At 43.2% G+C, this 24,727-nt stretch overlaps 1 protein-coding gene across 19 annotated transcripts in view; it reads right to left on the reverse strand.

Annotated features, from left to right (window-relative positions):
- The window catches only part of APBA2 (amyloid beta precursor protein binding family A member 2), a 225,730-nt gene that overhangs the window by 87,981 nt on the left and 113,022 nt on the right, over window positions 1–24,727 (reverse strand). For 13 of the 19 annotated variants that reach the window (XR_011424409.1, XM_023651572.2, XM_070231239.1 and 10 more), the window contains one exon: window positions 21,529–21,582. The exons of 4 other annotated variants lie outside the window; for them this stretch is intronic. The gene's annotated coding sequence lies outside the window, so the exon portion shown is untranslated. Of the gene's footprint in view, window positions 1–3,745; window positions 3,873–21,528; window positions 21,583–24,727 lie in introns of all 19 variants that reach the window. 2 more of the 19 variants (XM_070231258.1, XM_070231198.1) reach the window with 1 other exon arrangement.

Here is a 24,727-nt window from a genome sequence, read left to right on the forward strand (position 1 = left end):
AAACTATAAACAAGAACCAATCAGAAATATTGGAGATGAAAAGCAAATGGTAGAGATAAAGCAGAATATGGAGTCCCTGAACAAGAGAGCGGATATCAAGGAGGAACGAATCAGCAACTTTGAGGACAGAAATATAAAAATGCTTCAGACAGAGGAGGAGAGAGAACTAAGACTAAAAAGAAATGAAGAAGCTCTCTGAGAAATATCCGACTCAATTAGCAAGTGTAACCTAAGGATTATAGGTATTCCAGAAGGAGATGAGAAGGAGAATGGAGCAGAAAGGTCACTCAAAGAAATAATAGTGGAGAACTTCCCAAACCTGGAGAAGGAGATGGAAATCCACGTCAAAGAAGCCTAAATATATCAATGTAAAATGACCTACAGCAGGGCCAAATGGTAGTGAAGCTGGCAAAAGTGAATGACACACAAAAATTCCTAAGGGCAGCATGGCAGAAGAAAATAACTTACAAAAGAACTCCTATGAGGCATTCAGCGAATTTCTCAGCAGAAACCTTACAGGCCAGGAGAGAGTGGAATGATATATTCAAATCTTTGAAAGACAAAAACTTTCAGCCAAGAATACTTTGTCCAGTGAAAATACTTCAGATATGATGGAGACAAACACTTTCCCAGATAAACAAAAACTAAGGGAGTTCATGATCATAAGACCCCCTCCCCCCAAGAAATCCTCAAGAAGGACCTCAGACCTGAAAAAAAAAGAAGAAAAGGGTTACAAAGCCCTGAGTAAGGAGATAAACAGGTAGACAAAATCAGAAAATTGTAGCTATCCCTCAGAAGAGGTTAGCAAATACTCAGGTAGAACATTAAAGATAAAGAGAAGGAAAACACCTAAAACAAAAATAATCTTGTCATTTTAACCACAAACTCACAACACGAGATGGAAAAAGATGTGACAAAAACCACTTAGGAGAGGAAGGGGAAAGGGACTGAATCAGCTTAGTCTAAGTAAATTAGAGGTCAACAGAAAATGGACAATCTCACCTACGAGATTTTGCATACAAACCTCATGGTAACCAATAAACAAAAAAGCAGAACAGAGACACAAATAACAAGTGAGGAGAAAACTAAGAAAACCAGCATAAAAAACTACTTAATGGAATTGGCATTCCGAAATACACAGGATGAGAAACAAGGGAAAAGCAAAAGAACGAGAAAACAAGTGATAAAATGGCAGCATCAAGCCCTCCTATATCAATAGTCACCCTAAATGTAAATGGATTGAAGCATCCAATAAAAAGACACAGAGCAGCAAGATGGATTAAAGAACAAGACTCAATAATATGCAGCTTCCAGTAGACACATCTCAGCTCCAATAACAAACACAGGCTGAGAGTTAAAGAATGGAAGATGATACTCCAAGCTAATGACAAACAAAAGAAAGCAGATCTTGGAATACTTATATCAGACTTTAAGTAGACTTTAAGATAAGACAGGTAAAAAGAGACAAAGAGGAGCACTGTATAATGATCAAAGGGATACTCCACCAAGAAGACATAACATTTGCCCTGGTCTTTGCTTGTTCATTTTCCATTCCATCTTCAAGCCATATCCAGTCTGCAGACTCAAGCGCAAACCTGATCTCTCCTGCTTGGGGGAAGTTATACTGTAAACACTGAGAGTGATATAACACACAAATCGGCCTCTTCCGTCCAGGTTGCCTGAGCCCCCACCATGCATCACCCATTTACTCTCCTGCTCAGCAGGCACCATCATGATCCTCTTTCTCAGTGGAAGAAGCCAAGGCTCCAAGGGGAGGTGCAGCTGAGGCAAGGTCACCAGCTGTGAGGAGTGGTAGCCCAGGCCCTGGCCACCTGTCTGAGGGAGCAGGGCTCAGGTGGGGCACCCCTACCCTGCTCCCAGCCCAGTGTTTCCTATTCTTTCTTACTCTCAAACCGCAGCTTCTTTCTACGTATTGGTATAGATATATTGATGTTGATATACCATATCCTGCCACTCCTGCACTCCACTGTTCTCCTAGCGGTTAGAAGAGGCAGGTTAGCCTCAGCAGAGCCCAAGGGCCAAACGCTCTAGCCTCTGTCAAGCCTCCCTCACAGGTCCTGCTCCATCCCCAGCCAGGGGCTGATCCTTGGCCACATCTGCATCCAGATCAACCCTCCTGGTTCCCACTCTTCACAGCTGCACTTACCTGCTTCCTTCCCACATTTCCTGTTGCAGCTGTAAAGAGCCTCTGGCAGAAGGACTGCCTAGCCCCCCTGGCATGTGAGCTTATCCTTCATGACCATAGGTCCCTGAAACTTAATTCACTCAACAGTCTCTAAAGGTATGTACAATTCCTCCCACTCTGCAATTTTCCAATGTGCAGAAAGACAGAAAATCATATGGATGCAATCAGAGTCCCCTAGGCATCCAGTGCAGTAAAAAGCACTAGAGTGGTTTCAGTGCATGGCAATTACACCAACTCTCAAAAGAACCAGCACTGTCACCCAGATGGCATCCAGCTGAGCAGTGGTCCTCAGCTCCGGATGCACATTAGAACTATTAGGGAGTTAAAATCGATGTCCCGATCTATGTATCTCTATTGATATGTCTAGATGTCAATCTATCAATACCCAGACCCCATTCCAAGAGATCTTGATCCAACTTGCCTGGGACAGACCTCCCCAGACTGGTGGTTTTTAATGTGCCCCAGATGATGCTAATGAGATTCCAATCCATTTCCAGTGTTTCACTCCTTGATGTGAATGAACAACCAAGGATCCCAGATTTGGGAGGAAGGGCTCAAACAGGAAGAAGAAAATCTAGACAAGCGAGTGCAAGGAAACCAAAGGAAACAGAATGCAGGAAACAGGAGAAATTGTCAAAAATAAATAAAAAGGTAATTAATACCTTCAAACAAATATAAGAAGATACTGCTTCCAAAACACAAGAACAGAATGCTACAAAAGGGAAATGATGAAAGAATAGAAAGAGCTCTTGGAAATTAAAAGTAAAAGAAAGTACAAAAATTTCATTATAGGAATTTAAAGAGAAAGTCAGAAAGGTCTGAAAGAAGAAAAGAAAGAAAAGGAGATGGAAGAATATGAAAGAAAAGAAGAGACTTACAGGATTAAATCAAGGGGTCCGACATCAGATAAGTGGGAATTCCAGAAAGAGAAAAGAGAGAGAAGGAAATTATCAAAGAGAACATAAAAGAAATTTTCTCAGAACTGAACAGAGCTCTCAGTGAACCTGGTCTTGGGTTCTGACTCTCTTCCCTGCACAGCCTGAGAGACGTGCCAGGTCAGGGAGCAACAGCATCAGACCCCAGAGTTTCTCCTTCACATGCAGGTGGGCCACCACCACGAGCAAACACACTCGCTGAAATAATTTGCCCCCAGCACCCAACCCTCCTTCCTCTAAAGCTCTGCTTGGCTGCCATAATTATTGTCTTCTCACAGTCTAAAGTTACACAGTCATTCACCTTGACTTTCTTGGAAAGAGACATAAAAATATTAAACACCAGATTTATTTAATAAGCATAACATGATGAAAGGAACCTGTTATAGTCTGAAGGGTAAAGGAAGAGAGGGGAAAGAATAGGAGATGAACCTCAGGGAAGAGAAACAGAGACAGAAGAGCAGGAGAAACAGGCAAAGAAGGACAGGAGGACAGAAGAAAGCCAGAGGGTAAGAGGAGACCCCCAAACCCAACAGCACATCAACAGTGGGTACCTCATGGAGAGAAGGAGGAAGTGCCACTTTTCTCTTCCCACCAAGCCAATTACCTGAGCTTCAGGGTACACAATATAGGAACTGCCTTCCGAAAAGTAGCTCAGCTCTTCCCCGTTTTCCACTTTCTCTCTATGCTTCCATCATCTCAATCCAACCATACATCAGCACGGCACACTGCCCCTGGCAACACATATCACACACACGACCATCAGGTTAGAGGCTGGTATTGTCATCTCCACATCACACAGGAGGTGCTAAAGGCTAAGAGACCTTCCCCACCTCATCTAAGCTCCCACAGAGAAAAAGTCTGGACCCAGGAATCAAGAGACTCTCCCACAAAAATAATAGCAACCAGTGCTAACTTCACTGAGTGCCTATTCTGACAAGCGTGCTCTTTAAGCTCCTGTTGCCTCATCTGTAAGAGGGGATAATACAAGCTTATCTTGTTACTCCGATGACCAGAGATACATATGCAAAACGTCTAGCACAGCTCCTGGCATATGGATGCTTCTGGTTGTCACAATAATTCTGTGAAGCAGGAAGGGCACGGATGAAAGCAAGACTCAGGACTGCAGTGACCTGCCTGAGGTCCCACACAGCCGGCGACTCGGTGCCCGCCTCCAGGCCCAGAGCTCTTCCCTCCAGTTCTCCCTTCACCCTTGTCCCCCCAGGCACCTGCTCATGATCTGCTACTCGGGTGCAAATGCCAGTGAGAAAGTGTTCAAAACAGTGGGCAGAGCTTCAAACATCCATTAGCATAATATCCCAAGTGTCTGATGAGTCTTTTTTTTTAAATGTGTACACTCAACTAAGAAAGGTTTTTCTTCTTTCTGACATGATAACAAGCTCTTCCACTAAGAATACTATGCAGGATCTGGGTCCTAAGATATTTCCACCTGCCCCTCTCCCCCTCACCATCCACTGGCAAACCAAACTGCCGAGTGTGGTCCCTGGGGTGATGGACAGGCACACGCCAGGAGAGGCGCTACCCACCAGTCATTGAGGTTGTCACCCCTAGAAGGGCTGTGGACATTTTCTTTTGTCTTTTAAAACAGGAAATTTTCTTCTACTAAAGATGCTGTAAAAGACATAAATGTAGGACCCCAGACGCTCACTCACTGTAATTGCTCTTGATGGCATCCACTTAGGGAATAAGACAACCTGACAGCTGATTCTCCAGGAGCTGCCTCTCATCTCTCACTAATCATGCTCAGAAACAGACATCCTGGGCCAAGCAATATAGATCACATTCTTTTTTCCCTTAACAACAATAACAGTCAGGAAAACATCAGCCAGCCAGACAGCGCTGCTCGTCAGGCATGGATCCTAGTTTACCAAACGTGGCTTAGTTTCATTTTTAATGCAACCTCCTCAGAAGCCAAGAAGGTAGTCCATATCCAATACCTGCACTTTAGACTGGTTTGGGCATTAGAGACACTTTTGAAGATCATTCTGGAGGACATGTGGAAAAGAGGAGAGGTGACAGAACAATGACTACAGGAAAACATCATGTAAATGTCTGTCAAAGAGACAAATGATGAATGGGCAGACTGGGGAGCTCAAATATGATTCTAATATCAAGATTTTAGAACTACTCTGTTCAACAGAACTTTCTGCAATGATAGAAGTGTTCCAGCTGCACTGCCCAACACAGCGGGCTTTGAGCACTTGAAATGTCAGTTCAACTGAAGAACGGAATTCTTAATTCACATAATTTTAATTAATTTAAATCAAATTTAAATAGCCACATGTAGCTAGTGGCTGCCGTACTGGACAGGGAACTTCTAAAAGCCACTTATTAAAGCATTGGTTTGTGATCACCTTTAAGAAAAGTGGCAATTAGAAGAACTAAAAATGAGTCCAGTAAGGGTAAGTCTGTGAAATCAGTCCCATTTCTTTCTCGGATGGGGTATGTACAAAAGTAGACAAGGGAAACCCAGAAGAGAGAATGCATCTGGATTTTAACAAGATACATGACATGTCCCTCCCAACATTCTTGTGGATCAAACTGAACTCTGTGGCTTGGATCTGGCAAAATGAGATGGATCAGTGGCCATTTGAATGCCCACACTAAAAATGGATCAATTCATGGACATCTGTCAATCTGTGGGGACTTTTTCAATGATTTGGTTCTGTTCAACCCTGGATGAGACAGAAACTCTTCAGGACTGCAGATAACACAAAACTAGAGGGGATGGAAAAATATCAAGCCAAGTACAGGGATGGCAGAGACAAGGCTTAGCAAGAACATGCATGGAAGACCTTACATATCCTGCTCTATCTAGTTAAAGGTATGCTTTCACTGACAGATATGCCAATGTGAACTACAAACTTAATCTCTGAAGCAGTGTTCTTACACAAGTCCATTCTTAACCATATAGAGAAGCTTAATTTCTTTAAGGTCTAAACAAAAATTCGCACCAGCAATTGCCCTCTCCCAAGATCCCCAAGGATGAAAAGAGCATTTAACATAGCTCTCCTCATCTATCCCTTTATTCAAAAGCTTTTATGTCGAAGCTTTTATGTCTTCGAAGATCATTATTTTTTCCCTGACCTTAAAGAGAAAGTGGAAGCCAATCCTTTTTTATAGCCCTTGTGACTAAGGATATAAGTGAAGGAAAGGCAAAGAATGACTCATTTTCCTACACAACATATAAAATCTGCATTACTTAGGGTATCTGATGTATGAGCTCAAAGCACCAGGTCTTAAAATAGCATGAGGCACCGCCCAACCATGATATAGTGGGGAAAGTAAAAAATACTTTGCCTGAGGAATTCTACTTGTGGCTATGATGCACCAGCTTGTGTCAGACTAGTCTTCCCACCAAGAACAACCAGAAACTCTTGATGAAATTAAAAAATAAAACAATCTCTGTGGAAGCATCAGTGAGCTATCAAGGCAGCTAGGACTTGAGGGGCTGAGATCCTGACAACCAAGAAAATATACTGAAACGAGCTCAGCATCCTGTGCTACTTTTCTTTCCAATGCACTTGTGGATTCATAACTGGTGGGTCTCAAGAGGTTATAACAAAAACCAAGCAGAGAGTGATGGTTAAGAGGGCAAGAGGACTAAGTAGAACTTTTGGCAGGCTCATGAGGCTGGGAAAACAAGAAGCTGTAATTTAGGGCTACGAAAGCAGTGAGAATTCAAGGGGCCAAATTCCTGGAGAGAAGGGAAACAGAAGTGAGTCTGATACTTGGCTATATTAGAAAAGGGGGAAGTCTGGAACAATTTGAGCAAGAAAACAAATAACATGGTACTGGATTATAACCCAAAGTGTAAAATAAATATCCATAGGTCTATACAGATATAAATAAATGAATGAGTAAGTAAATAAATGGGGGAGAATAGACAAATCTCCTGTGCAGAGGAATTCTGAATAATTAGCCAGAGACTGCCCCCTCACAGAGATGGAGCATAACTCCCAGGTGATCAAGGTTAATATGATGTGAGAAGATATGTAACCTTGATTTGATATGATGAGAATGGTACTTTTCTCTATGCAGTCTTATGAGCAAAAGCCCATAAGCCCTGTCTAACCATGAGAAAAATATCAGACGAATCTAATTGAAGGATATTCTACAAAATTCCTAACGAGTGCTTCTCAACACTGTCAAGGTCATCAAAAACAAGGAATGTCCAAGAAACTAACACAGTCTAAAAGCACCTAAAGAGACATGAAGATGAAATTTAATATGGTGACTAAATGGAATCCTGGAACAGAAAAGGGACATTTGGTAAAAGCTAAGAACATCTGAATGAAGTACGGACTGTCGTTAATAACAATGTATTGATGTCGGTTCATTACTTGCAAAAAATGTAACATGCCACTGTAAGACATTACCAACAGGGAAAGCAGGTGTAGGATATATGGAAACTCTCTCTACTATCTTTTCAACTTCTCTGTAAATCTAAACTCATTCTAAAGTTAAAAAAAAAAAAATTTTAAAAAAGAAGTCATTATACTGATAATAAGACAAAGTAGATTTTAGAAAAGAGGCATTTCAAATGGAAAAGAGAAAGAATTCATGATTTTAAATAAGGGGCAACCTACTAGGAATAAATTCTAAATTTAAATTCTAAATCTATAGTATTTAGTTATATACTCTCAAAATTTATAATGGGAGAGGTGACAGAAATATAAAAAGGCAAATCTACAATCACAGTGGAACACTTTAACACACTTCTTTCAGTAAATGATATAACAAGCAGACAAAAATCAGGATGAAAGTAGAAGATTTGAACATCATAGCTACCAGATTTTCCTTATTAATATATTTATGTAAATTACTGCACTGAGGAACTACACACAAGGGCACACAGAAAATTTTGTAAAAATGAATCATACGGTGGGCAAGTCTAAAATGAGACTAAACAAATTTTAAAATGTTAAAATCACAAAAGATGTGTTTCTGACCACAGTATAATTAAGCTAAAAATAAATAAGAAAAATATAACTAGAAAATATGCAGTCATTTGGAAATTAACTACTTTAAAATAACCCATAGATCAAAGAAGAAAATGATTATAAAAATTAAAAACATTTGGAACTGATTAATAATGAAAACACAACATATAAAAAAATAGTATTACATACTCATATTCATAACTGCACTATTCACAATGGCCAAAAGGTAGAAGCAACCCAAACGCCCATCAATGGATGAATGGATTTAAAAAATGTGGCATATCCATATAACAGAATATTATTCAGCCTTAAAAAGGAAGGAAAGTCTGACACATGCTACAACATGGATGAACCTTCAGGACATTATGCTAAGAGAAATAAGCTTGTCACAAAAAGACAAATACTGTACGACTCCACTTCTATGGGGTATCTAAAGTAGCCAAAGTTATGGAGACAGAAAGTAGAATGGTGGTTGCCAGGGGCCAGAGGGAAGGGGAAAAGGGAGTTACTGATTAATGGGTATAGGGTCACAGATTTGCAGGATGAAAAATTCCTGGAGATAAGGTTCACAACAATGTGAATATAGTTAATACCATTGAACTGTACACCTAAAAATGATTAAGATGGCAAATTTTATGTGTTTTTACCACAATAAAATAAAGCAATTTACAGATAAAGCAGGCTTACAGGAAAATTTATCATCTTAAATTCCTGTATTAGGAAACAAGAAAGACTGGAAAAATAAATAATCTAAATACTCTTTTACTTTCAAGTATTTTGAAAAAAGCAGGGGCCGGCCCCGTGGCCGAGTGGTTAGGTTTGTGTGCTCCGATTCAGCAGCCCAGGGTTTTGCCGGTACTGATCCTGGCGGACACGGCAAGGCTCATCAAGCCATGCTGAGGCAGCATCCCACATGCCACAACTAGAAGGACTCACAACTAAAAGTATACAACTATGTACCGGGGGAGCTTGGGGGAGAAAGAGGAAAAATAAAATCTTTAAAAAAAAAAAAAAAAAGAACAAAGCAACCAATTAAACCCCAAATAAAGTTGAAGGAAGGAAATAAATATAAGGCAAGGAAAAAAATGAAACAGAAAACAAATGTATAATAGAGAAAAATCAATAAACTCAAGTGTTGATTCTTGGAAGAAAAATTAAATTTATAAATCTGAAGTAAGGCTCTGTGGTTAGGATTCAGTGCCCTCACTGCTGCAGCCTGGCTTTGTTTCTTGGTCAGGGAACCACAACATCTGTCTGTCGGCTGTCATACTGCGGTGGCTGCATGTTGCTGTGATACTGAAAGCTATGCAACTGGTATTTCAATTACCAGCAGGGTCAACCATAGTGGACAGGCTTCAGCAGAGCTTCCAGAATAAGAAAGACTAGGAAGGAGAACCTGGCCACCCACTTCTGAAAAAAACTGGCCATGAAAACTCCATGAATAGCAGCGGAGCATTGTCTGATACAGCACTGGAAGGTGAGTGGATGGCACAAAAAGACGGGGTTCTGCTCTACTGTCCACAGGGTCACTAGGAGTCAAAATCAACTCAATGGCACTAACAACAACAGCAAGACTGAAAACAGTGGACGTGGGAGGTGAGGAAGAGGAAGAGTGCACAAATTACAATATCAGAAATGAAAATACAGACATTACTTGTAAAAGTTAATCATGGACATTATAAACACCTTAATACTACTAATTGTGACAATTTTTATGAAATGAACAGATTACTGAAACACAACTTAGCAAAACCGACGCCAGAAGAAATAAAAAATCCAAATGGTCCTCTATCTACTAAAGAAATTGTACCTGTAATTAAAAACCCTCTTCTCAAATAACTTCAGATCCCAGTGGCTTCTCAATTGAATTCTTCCAAACATTTAAGCAAAAATGAACAAACAAACAAAAGAAACACCAATATTGCCCAAAATCTTCCAGGGAACATAAATAGAGAAAATACTGCCCAACTTATTTATAAAGACACCATTACTTTGATACCAAAACCTGATCTTGACACTATATGAAAATAAAATTACAGGCAAGTAACTTTTAAACAGTTGCAAAGAAACTATTAAAAATTATTAAATCAAAAGGAGTTATGTATAAAAATTGTATCATATCACAACCTGGTTAGATTTAGTCCAGGAATGCAAGGTTGGCTTAATATTCAAAAATCAACCGTATAATTCACCGCACTAAAGAAATAAAGGAAAAATATTCTATGATTATTTCATTAGATGCAGAAAAAGTATTTGATAAAATTCAATACCCACTCATGATACAAATTTCTAGCAAACTAGAAGTGAAAGGGAACTTTCTGACTCTTATAAAAAGTATTCACAAAAAAATTGAGAGCAATCAGCATAATTTAAAGTGAAATACTGAAAGATTTTCCCCTAAGAAGGGAATCATTGAACTGGGTTTTGCACTCAGTGCAAAAAGGAAAAAAACACTCTCATTATTCATAGACAACATGATTACGCATCTAGAAAATCTAAAAGAACCTACAAATTATTAGAATTAATAACTGAATTTAACAAAGTTGCTGGATACAAGGGAAATATATTTAAAAAGTCAGGTTTATACATACCATGAAAAGCAATTATAACAGAGAATTTAAAAAAAATACCACTTACAATAGCAACAATAGCAAACAAAACAGATATCCAAATACCAAAGAAATCTAACAAAAGATTTTGTAAATACAAAACTATGAAACGTATCAAGAGAAATTAAAGTAGACCCAAAGAGAGGGAAATTATATGTTTATGGATTTGAAGACTTAATATTATAAAAATATCAACTCCCTCTTAAGGGAGCTATAATTCAAAGGACCCTCACCAAAATCTCAGCAGGGTTTTACGTACAAGTGTCTGTATGGAAATTGACAGAATGATTCTAAATTTTCTGCGGAAATACAAAAGGCCAAACACAGCAAGACAATCTTACAGCAGAAAAGCATTAAAGGACTTAAAAACTAGTAGAGGTAAATATTTATCATAAAATCACAGTAATTAAGATATTGTGGTCTTGGTACAAAGACAGACAAACAGACCAGTGGAGTTGAATAGAGACCTACACACACAGTAATTTCATTTATGCATAAGTGACAATGCAGAATGTTGTGATCACGTCATGGAGGGTGGGATCTACCTCCCAACACAAAATTGGTTCATATTTCGAGACCGGTGATGCCACACATGTACCAAGGGGCTATGGAAAGATTAAGTACTCACTTATTTGTCTTTCTAGGGAGAACATGGCAGGCACAAAAGCCAGTTCCAGAAGTGGCTGGCGTGGCTTGAGAGAAAGTGGGAGTGAGTGACCCTGGTGGCTAGGGTGAGGCCACGGAAGAGTTTGCATGCAGTGGCTGGGGCTTGTGTGGTTTGAACTTCCCACCAGTACCATGCAAGGTTGTGTACAACAGCTTTCTCAACAGCTTGCTGAGGTGTGGGGCAGAAGGAAAAGCAGGAGGTGGGGTTTGAAAGCAAACACCAAAAAGGGAATTAGACCTTTATTATAGAGAACAGTGGCATAATAAATGGTGCTGGGTCAACTGGATACTCATTGGAAGAAAAATGAATCTTGACATCTATCTCACACATACATAAAAAAATCGACTCCAGGTGGACTGCAGACCTAACAGTGAAAGTTCAAACAATAAAGCTTCTAGAAGTCAACACAGGAGAATGTTATCATGTTCTTGAGGTATGCATACATTTCCTAAACAGGGCACAAAAAGCAATTATCTTAAAGGAAAAGATTAATATGCTAGGCTTTTCTTCATCAAAAGATACCAGTGAAAGTGAGGAAGAAACGGCGTGAGAAAATATATGCAATGCATACATCTAGCAAAGGTCTCAGGTAGCAAACACATAAAGAAATCCTACAAAGCACAACAAGAAAGAAAACCCAAAAGAAAATCAACAGAAGACTTACACAGGAGCTTCACAAAAGAACATATCCAAAAGGACAATAAAAATACTCAAAAAAAGATACTCAACATCATCAGTCTTTGGTGAGATACAAATGAAAACCACAGGATCCCACTATACACTCACCAGAATTAACAATAAAATGACTGGCAATACCAATTACTAGCAAGCATGTGGAACAAATGAAACCACTATTTTGCAGCTGGGAGTGTAATTGTTATAAACACTTCAGAAAACTGGTTAATAATGTTCATTAAAATATAAACATATCCATATCTTATTGTGATCCACCAGTTCCATCACTAGGTATACACTCAATAGAAATGCAATCATGTGTGCACCAAATGTGTAAGAATGCTCCCAGCAGCAATAATGACCAAAAACTGGAAAAGATCTGCATGTCCATCAAAAGTAGAATAGACAAATTCTTGTATATTTACACAATGCAAAACTCTATGACAGTGAAAATCCATGAACTACTTCCACACTCAACACCCCTGAACGATTCTCGAGTGAAAGAAGTTATCACAGAAGAGCACATGCTGTAGAAGTTCATTTATAAAAAATTCAAAAATTAGCAAAAATAATATTTGGTGGTAGGATTCTGGTTACCTTTGGGTATGGGAGGTTGTGGCTGGGAGGAGATGCTGGGGGGCGGTTCTTGGGTGCTGGTGATGCTTTATTTCTTCATGTGGGTAGTAGTTACATGGATGTGTTCACTTTGAGAAAATTCATGGCAATAAACACTCAGGATTTTTGTACTTTTCTGTTTATGTTACACTTCAATTTACAAAGCTTATTTTTAAAAAGAACGTTATGGCCTACACTGCTGGTCTTGCACACTATGCAACTCAAAACAAAGGCTTTGAAAAGGTAACTCTGCAGAGCCTCCTCCCAAGTTTACTTGCGTCTGTTAATAAGTCCAGTTGGTCATGATGGGGTAGACTGTGAAAGGGAAGGAAGGACAACGCAATTGGGATGAGACCAGAGAAGGCACCATATTATGGGCTGGGGCTCATCTTTCAAAAAAAGTTTTCCTTCAGATTCCACTTTGAGCTGGGGCTCTGCTTGCTGCCGTGGCACCATAACCACTGCCCTAATTTCTCTGAGCCAGGCTTCTAGGTGCCTTCTCCATGATGCCCAGGCACACTACGTGGTGGACTGCACTTGGGGAGGATCCCCAGGTGAGGATCACTTTTGATAGTTCAGCATCTAGAAAGGGAATCCAGCCAGCTTGCCTTACACACACACATACAAACACACACACACACAAACACGTGCGTGCATGTGCACACTCCTTCCTGGTCAAACCACCCTAGGGAACAGCTTCCCACCTGGAAGAAAGACAGAGACATGGTTACAATGACATTTGGAGGAGACTAAGAGGAGGAGGAGAGCTGGAAACAAGTCGCAGAACGGTGAGAAGGCAGAAACTCAGGGTTATGAGGAATAACTGCAGGTAGAATTTACATGTATTGAGCATCTGTCACCGGCCCTGTGCTTTAAATAACAACATTCAGTTAGTGTTTACAGTGACAAACTGCGGGTCTTCTTTCTTATGTTTTTTAAATTATGGTAAAATAAAGATATAAAATTTACCATTTTTCGGTGCACAGTTCAGGGGCACTAAGTACATTCACACTTGTGCCAACATCACCACCATCCATGCCCAGAACTCTTCATCTTGCAAAACTGAACTCTCCCCATTAAACAACAGCACCCCAGTTTCCCCTCCCTAAATCCTTCGGTGGATGACAAAACAAAGAGGCAACAGATCCCAAAGCAACTTTCTGGTCAAAGCAAGACTAGGCCCCAGGGCTGTCCGGGTGTCCTCCCCTGCCTGGGGACCTCGGGCAGCAACAGTTGCCAGAGACCAGGGCGCCTCTGAGTCTGCAGGGGAGGGTGGGGAGAGGCATGCTGCACGCTTTCCTTGCCACACTGTGCCGACAGAGCCCAGTTCAGTTACGCATGGTATGGCATTGCCCAAGACATCAGTCTGTGAGCACGCCTTCTCTGGAAAGCAGAAGTCATGACATCCACTTACAGAGCTTAAGGAGCACCAATTAAGCCTGATTCTTCGTTATGTCTCGCGCACGACTCTGCAGTCTGGCGTCTGCTCAATAAAGGAATGCTACCACTGCCTCTGGACGGGCTGAGGTGTAAGAGAAGGAATGAGAGAAGTGAAGTCACATGCACACGTCTGCCTCCCAGGGGACTGCCCTGTGCAAACACAGGCCCTCACAGAGAAATAGAGGCAAGCAGGTGCTTCTAGAGCCCTACAGAATCCTTGGTGTCATTAAGTCACACACAGAGCAATGAACGTGGGCACAGCTGGGATGCTGCCAACTCCACCCGGGCTTGCACCCCACCCCCACCCCCCAGAGGCTCGAGGGAAGGGGAGGAAGTTATGATTTCTCTCTAAGCTAATCGCTCCCTAAAGTTGATGGATTTTCTGATGTGAAATCTCACACTGTCAAAGGCGAGAGCTAATTCTCTTTGGCAACTGACAGGTCTCCCCGCCTGGAATACCTTCCCAGCTCTCCTACCATCTGATGCCCCTACTTTGCTGAAGGACCCACATCGGGACTGTCAAGACTGAGCAATGAACAAAAGACAGAAAAACAGATGAACATCCCAAGAAGTGTCATTTTCTTCAGCCAGGATTTGGGGAGGCCACACAGATAATCCAGGGTTTTCATGGCTGAAAATATTCTTGGAGGTCATCTTTGGGAACCACTTTCAGAATCGACTTAAGATGAGTCAAACCCACCCTCCCGAAGTACATTTGCCACGAAAGATTAAGCAGGTGCTGAATGTTCCAGGATGGTGATTCCTTCCTGCTCATCGCGGACTTGACTCCTACCTCCCAAAGAGAAGAGAGGTCACCGCTGGAAGCGCCTACAGATTCTTCTCTCCCTCACTCCATCCAGAGAACAAGAAGCTCCCTTCGTGGGCACCCAGGCTCGCGCCATCTTCCCTCCTCGCCGCATCTGTTACACACACTGCTTCTCTCCTCATCCCTGAACGACACTGCACAATCAATTTCCCTTCTTCACAAGAAAACACCTTGCTCCCTTCTCTTCCTGTCCTTTCTCTTCTCCCCTTCCTGAACAGTTTTCATGAAAAAGAAAAAGCCTACGTTCACTTTCTCTGCCTTTTAAAATCCTACTTGGTCTTCCAGCGACCACCACCGGGCCACTGAAAATCCCCAGCCCCCTCCCTTCTGTGCATCAGCCTCTTTCTGGCCACTCTCCCCAGGCTTCTCATTCCCCTATTCCATGCTCCACTCTCTATGGAGTTCTCCCCGATCTGTGGCCTCAGCCAACAAGGCCTGACTCTGGAGTTCCTACGTACCCACTCCCAAGCCCCATACCCACCCCCGCAAAAGCTCCTTAGCCCTTCATGAAGTAGGAACTCAACAATTTTTTCCCCACCTCAAAGACGATCTTTTGAGTTCCCACTTCCTGCTCCCACTGACCACTCCCTTTCCTGGACCCTCCACACAGCTCTGCCAGCTCTTCCTCCTCAGCAGCTCTCACCCCCATCCTCTCCTCCACACCCTACCAGGCTTTACTCAGGCGGCATCACCCCTCCCCGGCCCATAGGGTGAGCCTTCAGCACACAGGCCTTCCCCGCCTCCCTGTCCTCCACAGTCATCTCTGGCATCAGCCCTCTGGTAAAGCCCTCCCAGGAGTTCTCTGTGGCCATCTAAACAGGACAATCTGGCCTCTGCCACCTCATCCTCTGGCTACTCCGTCAAGCCAGATCAAACCAATCGTACTCCCTAAGATTGCCCCAATGCTTTGGTCACACATGTGCTTCTGTTTGCCCGGAATGCCCGACCTTCCTCCGTCTCTCTCTCCCAGAAATTTACACTCCTCCTTCGAGACAAAAGGTCAAACCTGACCTCCTCCTGCATAACCTACTAGACTGATGAGTCGCCTCTCCCCAGGGCCCACTCTTCACCTCCCTTGACACACGGTGTACGGCCACCAAAACACTCTACACCTTCCCCTAGTGGCTGATAATCAAAATGGAGGTCAGGTGTTCCTTTTCAAACCTCCTATGGAGACCCAACCAGGAGGGGAGTGGCGCTCTCTCCCTGCAGTCTCAGATCACTGAGCCCTGCGGCCAGGACACACAGTCCATTACATGGCCTTCCTTGTAAACGAGGGTCTCTGCCATAGCTGGTAACCACCACGGCTTCTCGGAGTCCTCCCACAACCAGGAGCAGAGCAGGGCACTTCCAAGTTCTAACTTTCACCTTCACAGCCACCCTGAAGGGCCAGCATGCCATCACCATTTGTCCCCTGCGTGTATGCAAATTGACTGAAGGAGATTAAGTGACTCCTCAGAGAAAGGAGATTACTCTGTCGTAGGCTTGTACTGTATGAAACCAATACTCTTGGCAATATGCTCTGTCGCAACAGAGGAGACCCCAGCAGTGTCGCTCTGGAAGACTTGAGGAACGTCTCCATAAACATACATGTTGCTTATCAACCAGTCCAAGCACAAGCTATGGTATAAGAATTGTTCTGACTTCGATTAGCATTTCTTTGTGTATCTAAAAGTACATGCGGTAAAAACAAGTTCAGAAAATGATGAGTTAGACAGCATGAAAGAATTACTTTCTCGAGGGACTTCCCGAGGCCTTTAATATGGCGCTCTGGGACTCTCCAAGAGCGGGGAGTACAGGTAGCGTGTCCTAGCCTGATCTGATTGTGGATTACTATTTTCAGGAACACCTCATGAGACTCCACAGAACACACTTTGAGAACGCGAGCTTACACACTCATGTAATTAACTAGAACTGGATATAATTAATTAGATCTGAATATCATTAATAAAAAATTACATACAGAAATGGCTAACTTCCTTCAATTTAATCACACTAATTATGTTGGGCTCAACCTAGTAGCAGCTCATAGTGCTATTTTCTTAACACAATTTTCATCTTTTAAAAAAAGGTGTTGATGAATTTTTCTCTCCTAACATGCAACTTAAAAAAAAAAAAGTTGGGTGTCAGAGCAGGCATTTTCAAGCATTTGAAAACAAATATACCAAGTCTGAAAGCAAATCATAGTGGCCAGCATCATGTCCTCTCTTTGCCTCTTCCAGGGAAAGACACTAAGAAAGCTGGGGAGCTATGCACTCCCCATCCATGATGCAGTTCATTCTCACCACTACCCCCCAAATCATGAGTCTTCACTTTACAGATGAGGAAAACAAGCTTCTGAAAGGTTAACTAGAGCTAAATGGTGATGACAGACTTCCTGAGCATCTACTATACACAAGGCACTGGCCTGGGCACTGTGAAGGATGCGGACAAGCAGGCAACCAAGTGCACAGAGGGATCAGCAGGAGGAACGCACAGAACAGGCTTCAATGTGGCTTAATTGTCCAACTAAGGCCCCAAAAAGGGTGGCCCACGAGCCTTGTCTGTCAAGATGGGGAGAAGCACATGGAAGAGTGATCAGCCACCTAGAGCCAAAAAGAGCAGCCGTGTAAAGGCTGCTGTTGAAAGAACAGGGGCAGGTCAATGTGCAAAGCCCAGCTAGTTCAGCCAACGTATGGAGACAACCCAGATGTCCATGGACAGACGAATGGATAAGGGAAATGTGGTACATACACACAATGGAATAAGACTCAGGCTTTAAAAAGCAGGAAATCCGTCACTTGCCACAACACAGAACGACCACGAAGACATCATGCTAAGTGAAATCAGTCAGTCACAGAAGGACAAATACTGCGTGATTCACCTATATGGGGGATCTAAAATGGTGAAAGGTATAGAAGTAGACAATAGGATGGTGGCCGCCAGGGGCTGGGGGAGGGAGAAATGGGGAGTGGCTGTATGGCTATAAAGTTTCAGTTATGTAGGATGGATAAGCTCGAGAGATCTGCCGTACAACACAGTGCCTAAGGTTGGCAGTAAGGTATTATGCACTTAGAAAACTGTTAAGAAGGTAGATCTCATGTTAAGTGTTCTTGCCACAAAACAAAGAAACAAAAAACAAAGGGACACAAGGAAATTTTTGGAGGTGATGGGTATATCTATTACCTGGATTGCAGTGACAGTAACACGAGTGTATACAGATGTCCAAACTCACCAAATCGTACACATGAATTACATGTAGTTTTTTTGTAAACCACGTATACCTCAATAAAGCTGAGGGAAAAATAAAGAAATCCTAGCCATTTCAATGATGAGAGGACTGCAGAACTGCCTGTAAAAAGGCGAGCCCAGGAAGTCAGAGGATAAGCTGGTAAACAGAAGCAAGACAGTCCTGCAAAGGGACACACAACACAAGAGCAGTGAGGTTTACGTGGGCATACATTGAGATGTTTAACAGAACTCTTCTTCCATCAACTTTTTTTTTTTTCAGTGAGGAAAATTGTCCCTGAGCTAACATCTGTTGCTACTCTTCCTCTTTTTGCTTGAGGAAGACTGGCCCTGAGCTAACATCCGTGTCCATCTTCCTCTACTTCATATGTGGGACACCTGCCACAGCATGGCTTGCCAAGCAGTGCCATGTCCGCACCCAGGATCCAAACCAGCAAATCCCAGGCCGCCAAAGCGGAACATGTGCACTTAACCAACTGCGTCACCAGGCCAGCCCCCCACAAATCTTAATCACAGCTTCCCATGAGTAACCCTGCTGCCTCACCCTCATGCCAGCTTCCTCTTAATGCTCCAGCTTTGTGTTTTCTTTTACTGTCTGGTAGCTGGGAATTTCTCTGCCTTTCTTAGGATCTTACACTTTAGGAACATTCTTGGACAGATTTTACACAGCATTTTTATGTGTTTGTACTTGGGCAAGGGCATGCTAACATCCTATCAGCCAGCCATTTTCACAAATGCCACATCTTCTGACTTAACATATTTTCTGAAACTTGCCCATGATTTAAACACAGCTTATTAATTTTCCCAACATTCCTTCAGGAGAATCACAGAATTTATATAATTATTGATTCACACATTTTCCAGATCAAGGGACTGTAGGATAGATATCATAGGAATAGTGAGGCCTAGATTTTAATTCTCTCAGGGAAAAAAAAAATAGAACACAGCCGCAAACTTTTACTGTAAGTGGAAGCACAGTCACAGAGGGATCCTATGGAAAGACGTCAGGCACAGACTCTGGGCTCGAGCATTCTGAAGATACAGAATGGTTCATCTGCAGTAGAAAACAAATCATCCCAGGTCTCTCCTCTCTGCAGATCTCCTCACAGAGATCCATTCTGGCGTGACTGACATTTTAAAATATCCATCTCATTGCCACTTTTCTCTCACTTTTCTGCAATATGCAAGAACAAATGTGCTTTTCTGCAGGGAAGCTGCAGAGAATTGCAATGAGTATATCCACTTAAATGAAGGTCCCATTACACTGTAGACAGGTGAGCGCAATCAGGAAGAGAGCACGGCTTCCCGTCTATTGCAACTGATTTTGATATCTAATAGTATTTCAGGATACACAAAAATTCCACTAGGTCTTTTTTGGGCTCAGAAGAAAAGAAAATACCCTATACCGTAGAGACATAAATAGAACTGCCCTGTGGCTCCATCAGAATGCAGTGACATCCCCAATTTCATTAAGAAAAGCTTCAAGAAGCCAATGTCACGGTGGACAGTTCCTAGAGGGCGGAGAGATTGAGTGGCGGTTTGACCCTGGGCTCCCAGAAGATTGGAATTTCACTGCAATTTGTGAGGCCACTTCCCCATAAATCACATCTCTCTTCACAACCTATCCTTACTCCAGTTACAAACAAAATCTCCTCCCTTTCCAGAATTTCCCCAAATTCTTTAGCATTTTCACAGCTGAGGATGGCTGATGCATGTATTGCATTTAAGGCTGAAGTATGTTTATGACTTTCAATAGAAAATCTTTAAAAACTTTAAAAACTGATAACTGAGGAAAAGCTCAGAAAAATACTCATTTATTCTTATGCCCAAACCCATTAAAAATCATGCAGCTCCTATAGAGTTTCACCCTCTGTATCCGTGGATGGGGGCTGATAGTTCAACATCTCTTAAATGCCTATGAATATGCCCTACCCCTAAAGCCACCACAGAATCCATCCAGGACATTCGTACAAGAACACTCCCTAATTTGATGCCAGGGAATTTTCTGCACAGCACAGTGATTATGGGCGTCTACCAAGATACAGGATAGATACTGGATCAGCAAGTGAAATTAATGAAGCTGCCTTGCTTTACAAAGCATTTACAAAATGCTATGAAATTTCAGCAGCTCCAAATAGCAAGGACTGTGTCCTTCTGTGGTCCTAGAGGCAAAACAATGGTTTTGAACCCTGATCTTGACACTCCAGTATCACATCTCTGTCCCACTTGGTCTTCATCTTTATCCTTAGCATTGGTACAGAGCTTTCCCATGGGGAACACAGTATTCTTCTCCTTTGGGAGTCCCAAAGCCACCCTATGACACTCCATATGATACTCTGGTCTGCTGCCCAGTGCTGCCCTATCCAACCAGCAGAGGCTCTTCCCACAAATGCTTAGGAACCCATGGAATCCATCAGAAGCTTGGACCTACTCGGGGCACCAGCGCACGGAGACCATGCCTGGCTCGGCCTCCTCACCTCTAACGACATTATCCTCTTCAAACATACCCCAACCCATACATCAGCTTCTTTTACAACCAAACCACTAGGGTGTCTTTGGCCCAAGAAGAAGAGCGTCCACTCATCTTCAGTCCATAATCTATCTCATCTTCAGTCCATAATCTATCTCCTGCAAATCTCCTCTGTACCAGGCACTCACCTTTCGGAACCTGGGCTATGAAGACCAGTGCAAATCTGTTCCTATAGGTCCTACGGGACAAGAGCAAGCCAAGGGCCCACCATGGGTCAGTGATACCAGAACCACAATACAGCTTCATCCATAGGGTGAAAAAAACACGGGCCATCCCTCAACTCTGATAAGCTTAGGAAGGCTCTTTTTAACCAAAGCTAGAGTCTTCCACTCAGCGTCCTAGTATTTCACAATGGTGAACCTCCAGTAGGCTAGTAATGTTGTTCAAGACCGACAACGAAAGGTTTCGAATTGTTATCTGTGGTGATATGTATCTACTTTCGATACAAATAGAAATCTAGGCAGGGGTTATACAAATTAACGACTGAATCGGATGAGGACTGTCATTTACAGAAGCACCAGTATAATCAGGAGGGGGTGGGGGCGAGTTGCTGTTGTCTTGCGGTGGGTGGGGAGAGGCATTGGCTTCTGGCAACATTAGGGCCCAGCAGGGAGCCCAGGGTTCATCGGCTCCTTGGCTGTGAAGCAAACCACAGCTTCAGACTCCCTGCGCTCAGACTACTACTAAATTACACAGACACAGCTTCCCAGGAAATAAAGAACTATGGCAACTCCCCAGTTCCACTTGAAGAGCAGCCTCCCAGAGCAAAATGATCCCATTTCACACACGTCAGAAGCAAAACCTCACTCCATGCAAGGCAACCTCATAGTTCTTACCAAAAACGAGTGGTTTGGCAATGTCCCGAAAAACCTCCTGGTGATGAAATCTTTCTGAAATAAAACAGAAGGAAAGAGAGGAAATTATTTTGGTTTCAGAAATGATATGGATGCTCATATAGAGCTCTTTCACGTATAGAAATTTAAATGAATGAGAGGCTCTGAATTACCTATAAAAGTGAACCAATTAACATTCTAATGAGATGATCAGAAATCACCCAAAACAAATAATTAAAATGTTTCTTTAGCCATTCATCACATAATTATTGCCTTAAGAACATGGGTTGGGCAAAGAAAGCCATGGGTTCTGTATCAGCTGGAAGGAGAGACTACCGCATTTCAATGAAGCTCCTCAAAGCCCTCATGAATATGTATTTTACCACAACAAAGCCTGACCCCACTAGTGGGCACAACAGGTATTCTGGGACACTTTCAGACTGAGGTGGGTGTACCTGAGGGGGCTGGAGGGGGATGAAGGCGACTACGGGAAAGGGGAAGGAAGGCAGTCCACCTTTCACTTCCTCTGCCGGGCTCACAGCCCACCCTCCTCTTGGGCAGGGTGATATCATCAAGAGAACAGAAAAGAGGCCATCAGGTTTCACACTGTCTTGAACAGAGAAACCTCTGCAAACGCAAGCTGAAGAGCAAGGCCAACAGATTTAAGGGCTTCAAGGCGAGGCCCTGGGTTGGATCAGGAATTCATGGTGGAGGCAGTAGACGACCAGGGAGCGGGAAGCCTGGGGTGGTACAAGAGGATGGGGATGTATTGGTCTTAAACATCACATCCAAATTCCTCCTCTCCCTCCAATCTTGCTGAAGACAGAGTAAGTCATAAAGGAATTTCTCTATTCCTTTCAAAACCATAGCACCAGGAGCCTCCTTCCGGAGCCCTCATCTGCTAGGAACAGAGGGGCTGAGAGTATTTCCCAAATAGCTGTGCTGGCTGGACAGTTCACCTTCACTCTGGTCCCGGGTCTGAAGTCACAGGGAACAGCGTTATTCTTTGGAAGAAGGCAATGAGGTCTTGCTGTTGGCACAGGCAGACAATGGCTCCTACTTGATCACAAAGTTCTAATCTGGACCCAGCGTTGTTACTTTTCTAATGAAGCCTGACAGTCGCTCTCATTTCCCTGGACAGACATTTCTAGCAATGGGTTTTAATTAGGGAATTTGGGGGAGTTCCCTGCCTCCCCAAACCGGCCCAGTATAGAAGCATCTGGTCTAGATATAAAGGAAAATGATCGGCTATTGCTTAGAAGGCTAAGATGCTTCCATGTTGACCAAGGCACACAACCGTCATCTGCTTGCCTCCACTCAGGGGACCTTGATATCTGCTTAGTTCTTCCACTTCTTTCAAAGGGTATGGCGCTTCTGTTACCTTTCAAATCCCTTCACATCGTCGGCCTCAGTTTCATTGTGTGTAAGACATGGACAGTAAGAATGACCTCAAACACAGCCTCTGGAACTGCCGGGACCACATGAGCATCGAATTGTATTCCCCTCTTCACTCCCACACCCCACCACCGAGGACCTCCAAAAGGAAGCAATCTGGAGTTTAGTACTGGGGGGACCTGGAAATGGCCACCCCAAGATATGTCTCTCTGGCATGAGGATTATTTGAGGCTGGTTTCTTTGCAGACAGGAAAGCAACTGAAAAGTAGAACTTACTTGCCGTTTGTAAGAGACATTTACATTGTAAAGGAACTCTCCATCTGTAAAGATATCTCCCTCTCTGTACCAGGAAGAAGAAAGGAGATGACCTTCTCTCTAGACACTCTTAATCAATGCCAAAGGCAAGGACTTAAATCTGCATTTTGTTTACTGTACTTGTGTGGTAATCTCCCATGATCACTCCCCCTCCCAACGTTGGCATTTCTTTAAGGATTAAGCATCTTTCCTTAGGCTAGGAACTGATTGCTGCGCTCACCTGTGACCATCCAGCTTGAGACAATAGACTTGTCTCCTGCTACGCCCTCTGAGATAGCAGACCACTACCTGCTGTGTCCATCAAGCGCTGTGCCAACAGGGCAATCCTGTGACTATTGTGGGAGGGACATTTCAATCATATATGAAACACCCTGTTGGGGGGTATATAACCACTCTGTGCACCCCACTTCTTCGGTGCCCTTTCTTCCTTCGGGAAGAAAGGCCCCGGGCCATGGTCCTCATAAAGCTTTGTTTAATTTTCTCTTGCTATTCTGTCTCATGTGAATTTAATTCGTTCTCCGGCCAGACGAACCCACTTTGGATAGAGGAAATGTCTTCCTCCCCTACAGTACACATATTAAATGTTATGTCCAGCGTTAAAAGAACGCTTTCCTGGGAGCCAGGAGATGCGGCCTCAATTCCTTACTCTGTTACAGGTTAGCTCTGTGACCTCAAGCACATCAGTCAGAAAGACCACTGTCCGCTCTGGGCATCCCCCACCCCAGCTCTGGGCAGTTGTGACCAAGAAGGGAGGTAGGGAAGAACCCAGAAGCCTCAGTCTCCCAACACAGGCTGGAGTTCTGCCCACATGTCCACTGTGTCCTCCCCTCCCATCTGGGCCTAGAGATACCTACATCACTCCGAGAACCGCGGGCCTGTGGAGGTGCCCATCTGCCCAGGAGTCCAGCTTCTCCCACTTCCTCCCGGCCCAGAAGCACCTTGGGGAAACTCGGCCTGTCTGTCGGCTCGGCCAAGCCTCCCTGTCCTGGTGAGGCCTCCCCACTGTCAGCCAGGCTGCCCATACGCAGCTCTCCCTCTGCCTGCCCTCAGTCTGCAAGTCTCTTGAAAGGACAGAGTCTCATTCATCTGCAACCTGAACATCCCCCGCATGCTTCAGATGGATTCCCAACAAAGGCATGGAATCGTCACACCACTTTGGAGGAATGGCAGAGCACCGCACCTTACATAACGCTTTTCCATAAGCAGAAACAGGCCCACATCTTAACTCAATTTAGAATCGGTTTTTAAGTATCTATTTATAGGCACCACACAAGCACCCCTTGTGGGTGGTGGAGGAACCAGGGCTCTGGGCTCCCGTCCACCACTATTCATTAGCATTCTTTTCATGTTTGTCTTCTCTAATTTCCCCAGCAGCACTTTAACTCATAGCAAGGTCAGCCACCACTTGGACCCAGTACCGCTTTTCATTTTCTCTAAAAAAAATAGGAATTTTCTTTTCCCTACAGCAGTGCCCTCTCCCCATCCTCTCGGG

This window comes from Equus caballus, chromosome 1 (assembly GCF_041296265.1).
Source record: "Equus caballus isolate H_3958 breed thoroughbred chromosome 1, TB-T2T, whole genome shotgun sequence".
NCBI classification, from domain to species: Eukaryota; Metazoa; Chordata; class Mammalia; order Perissodactyla; family Equidae; genus Equus; species Equus caballus.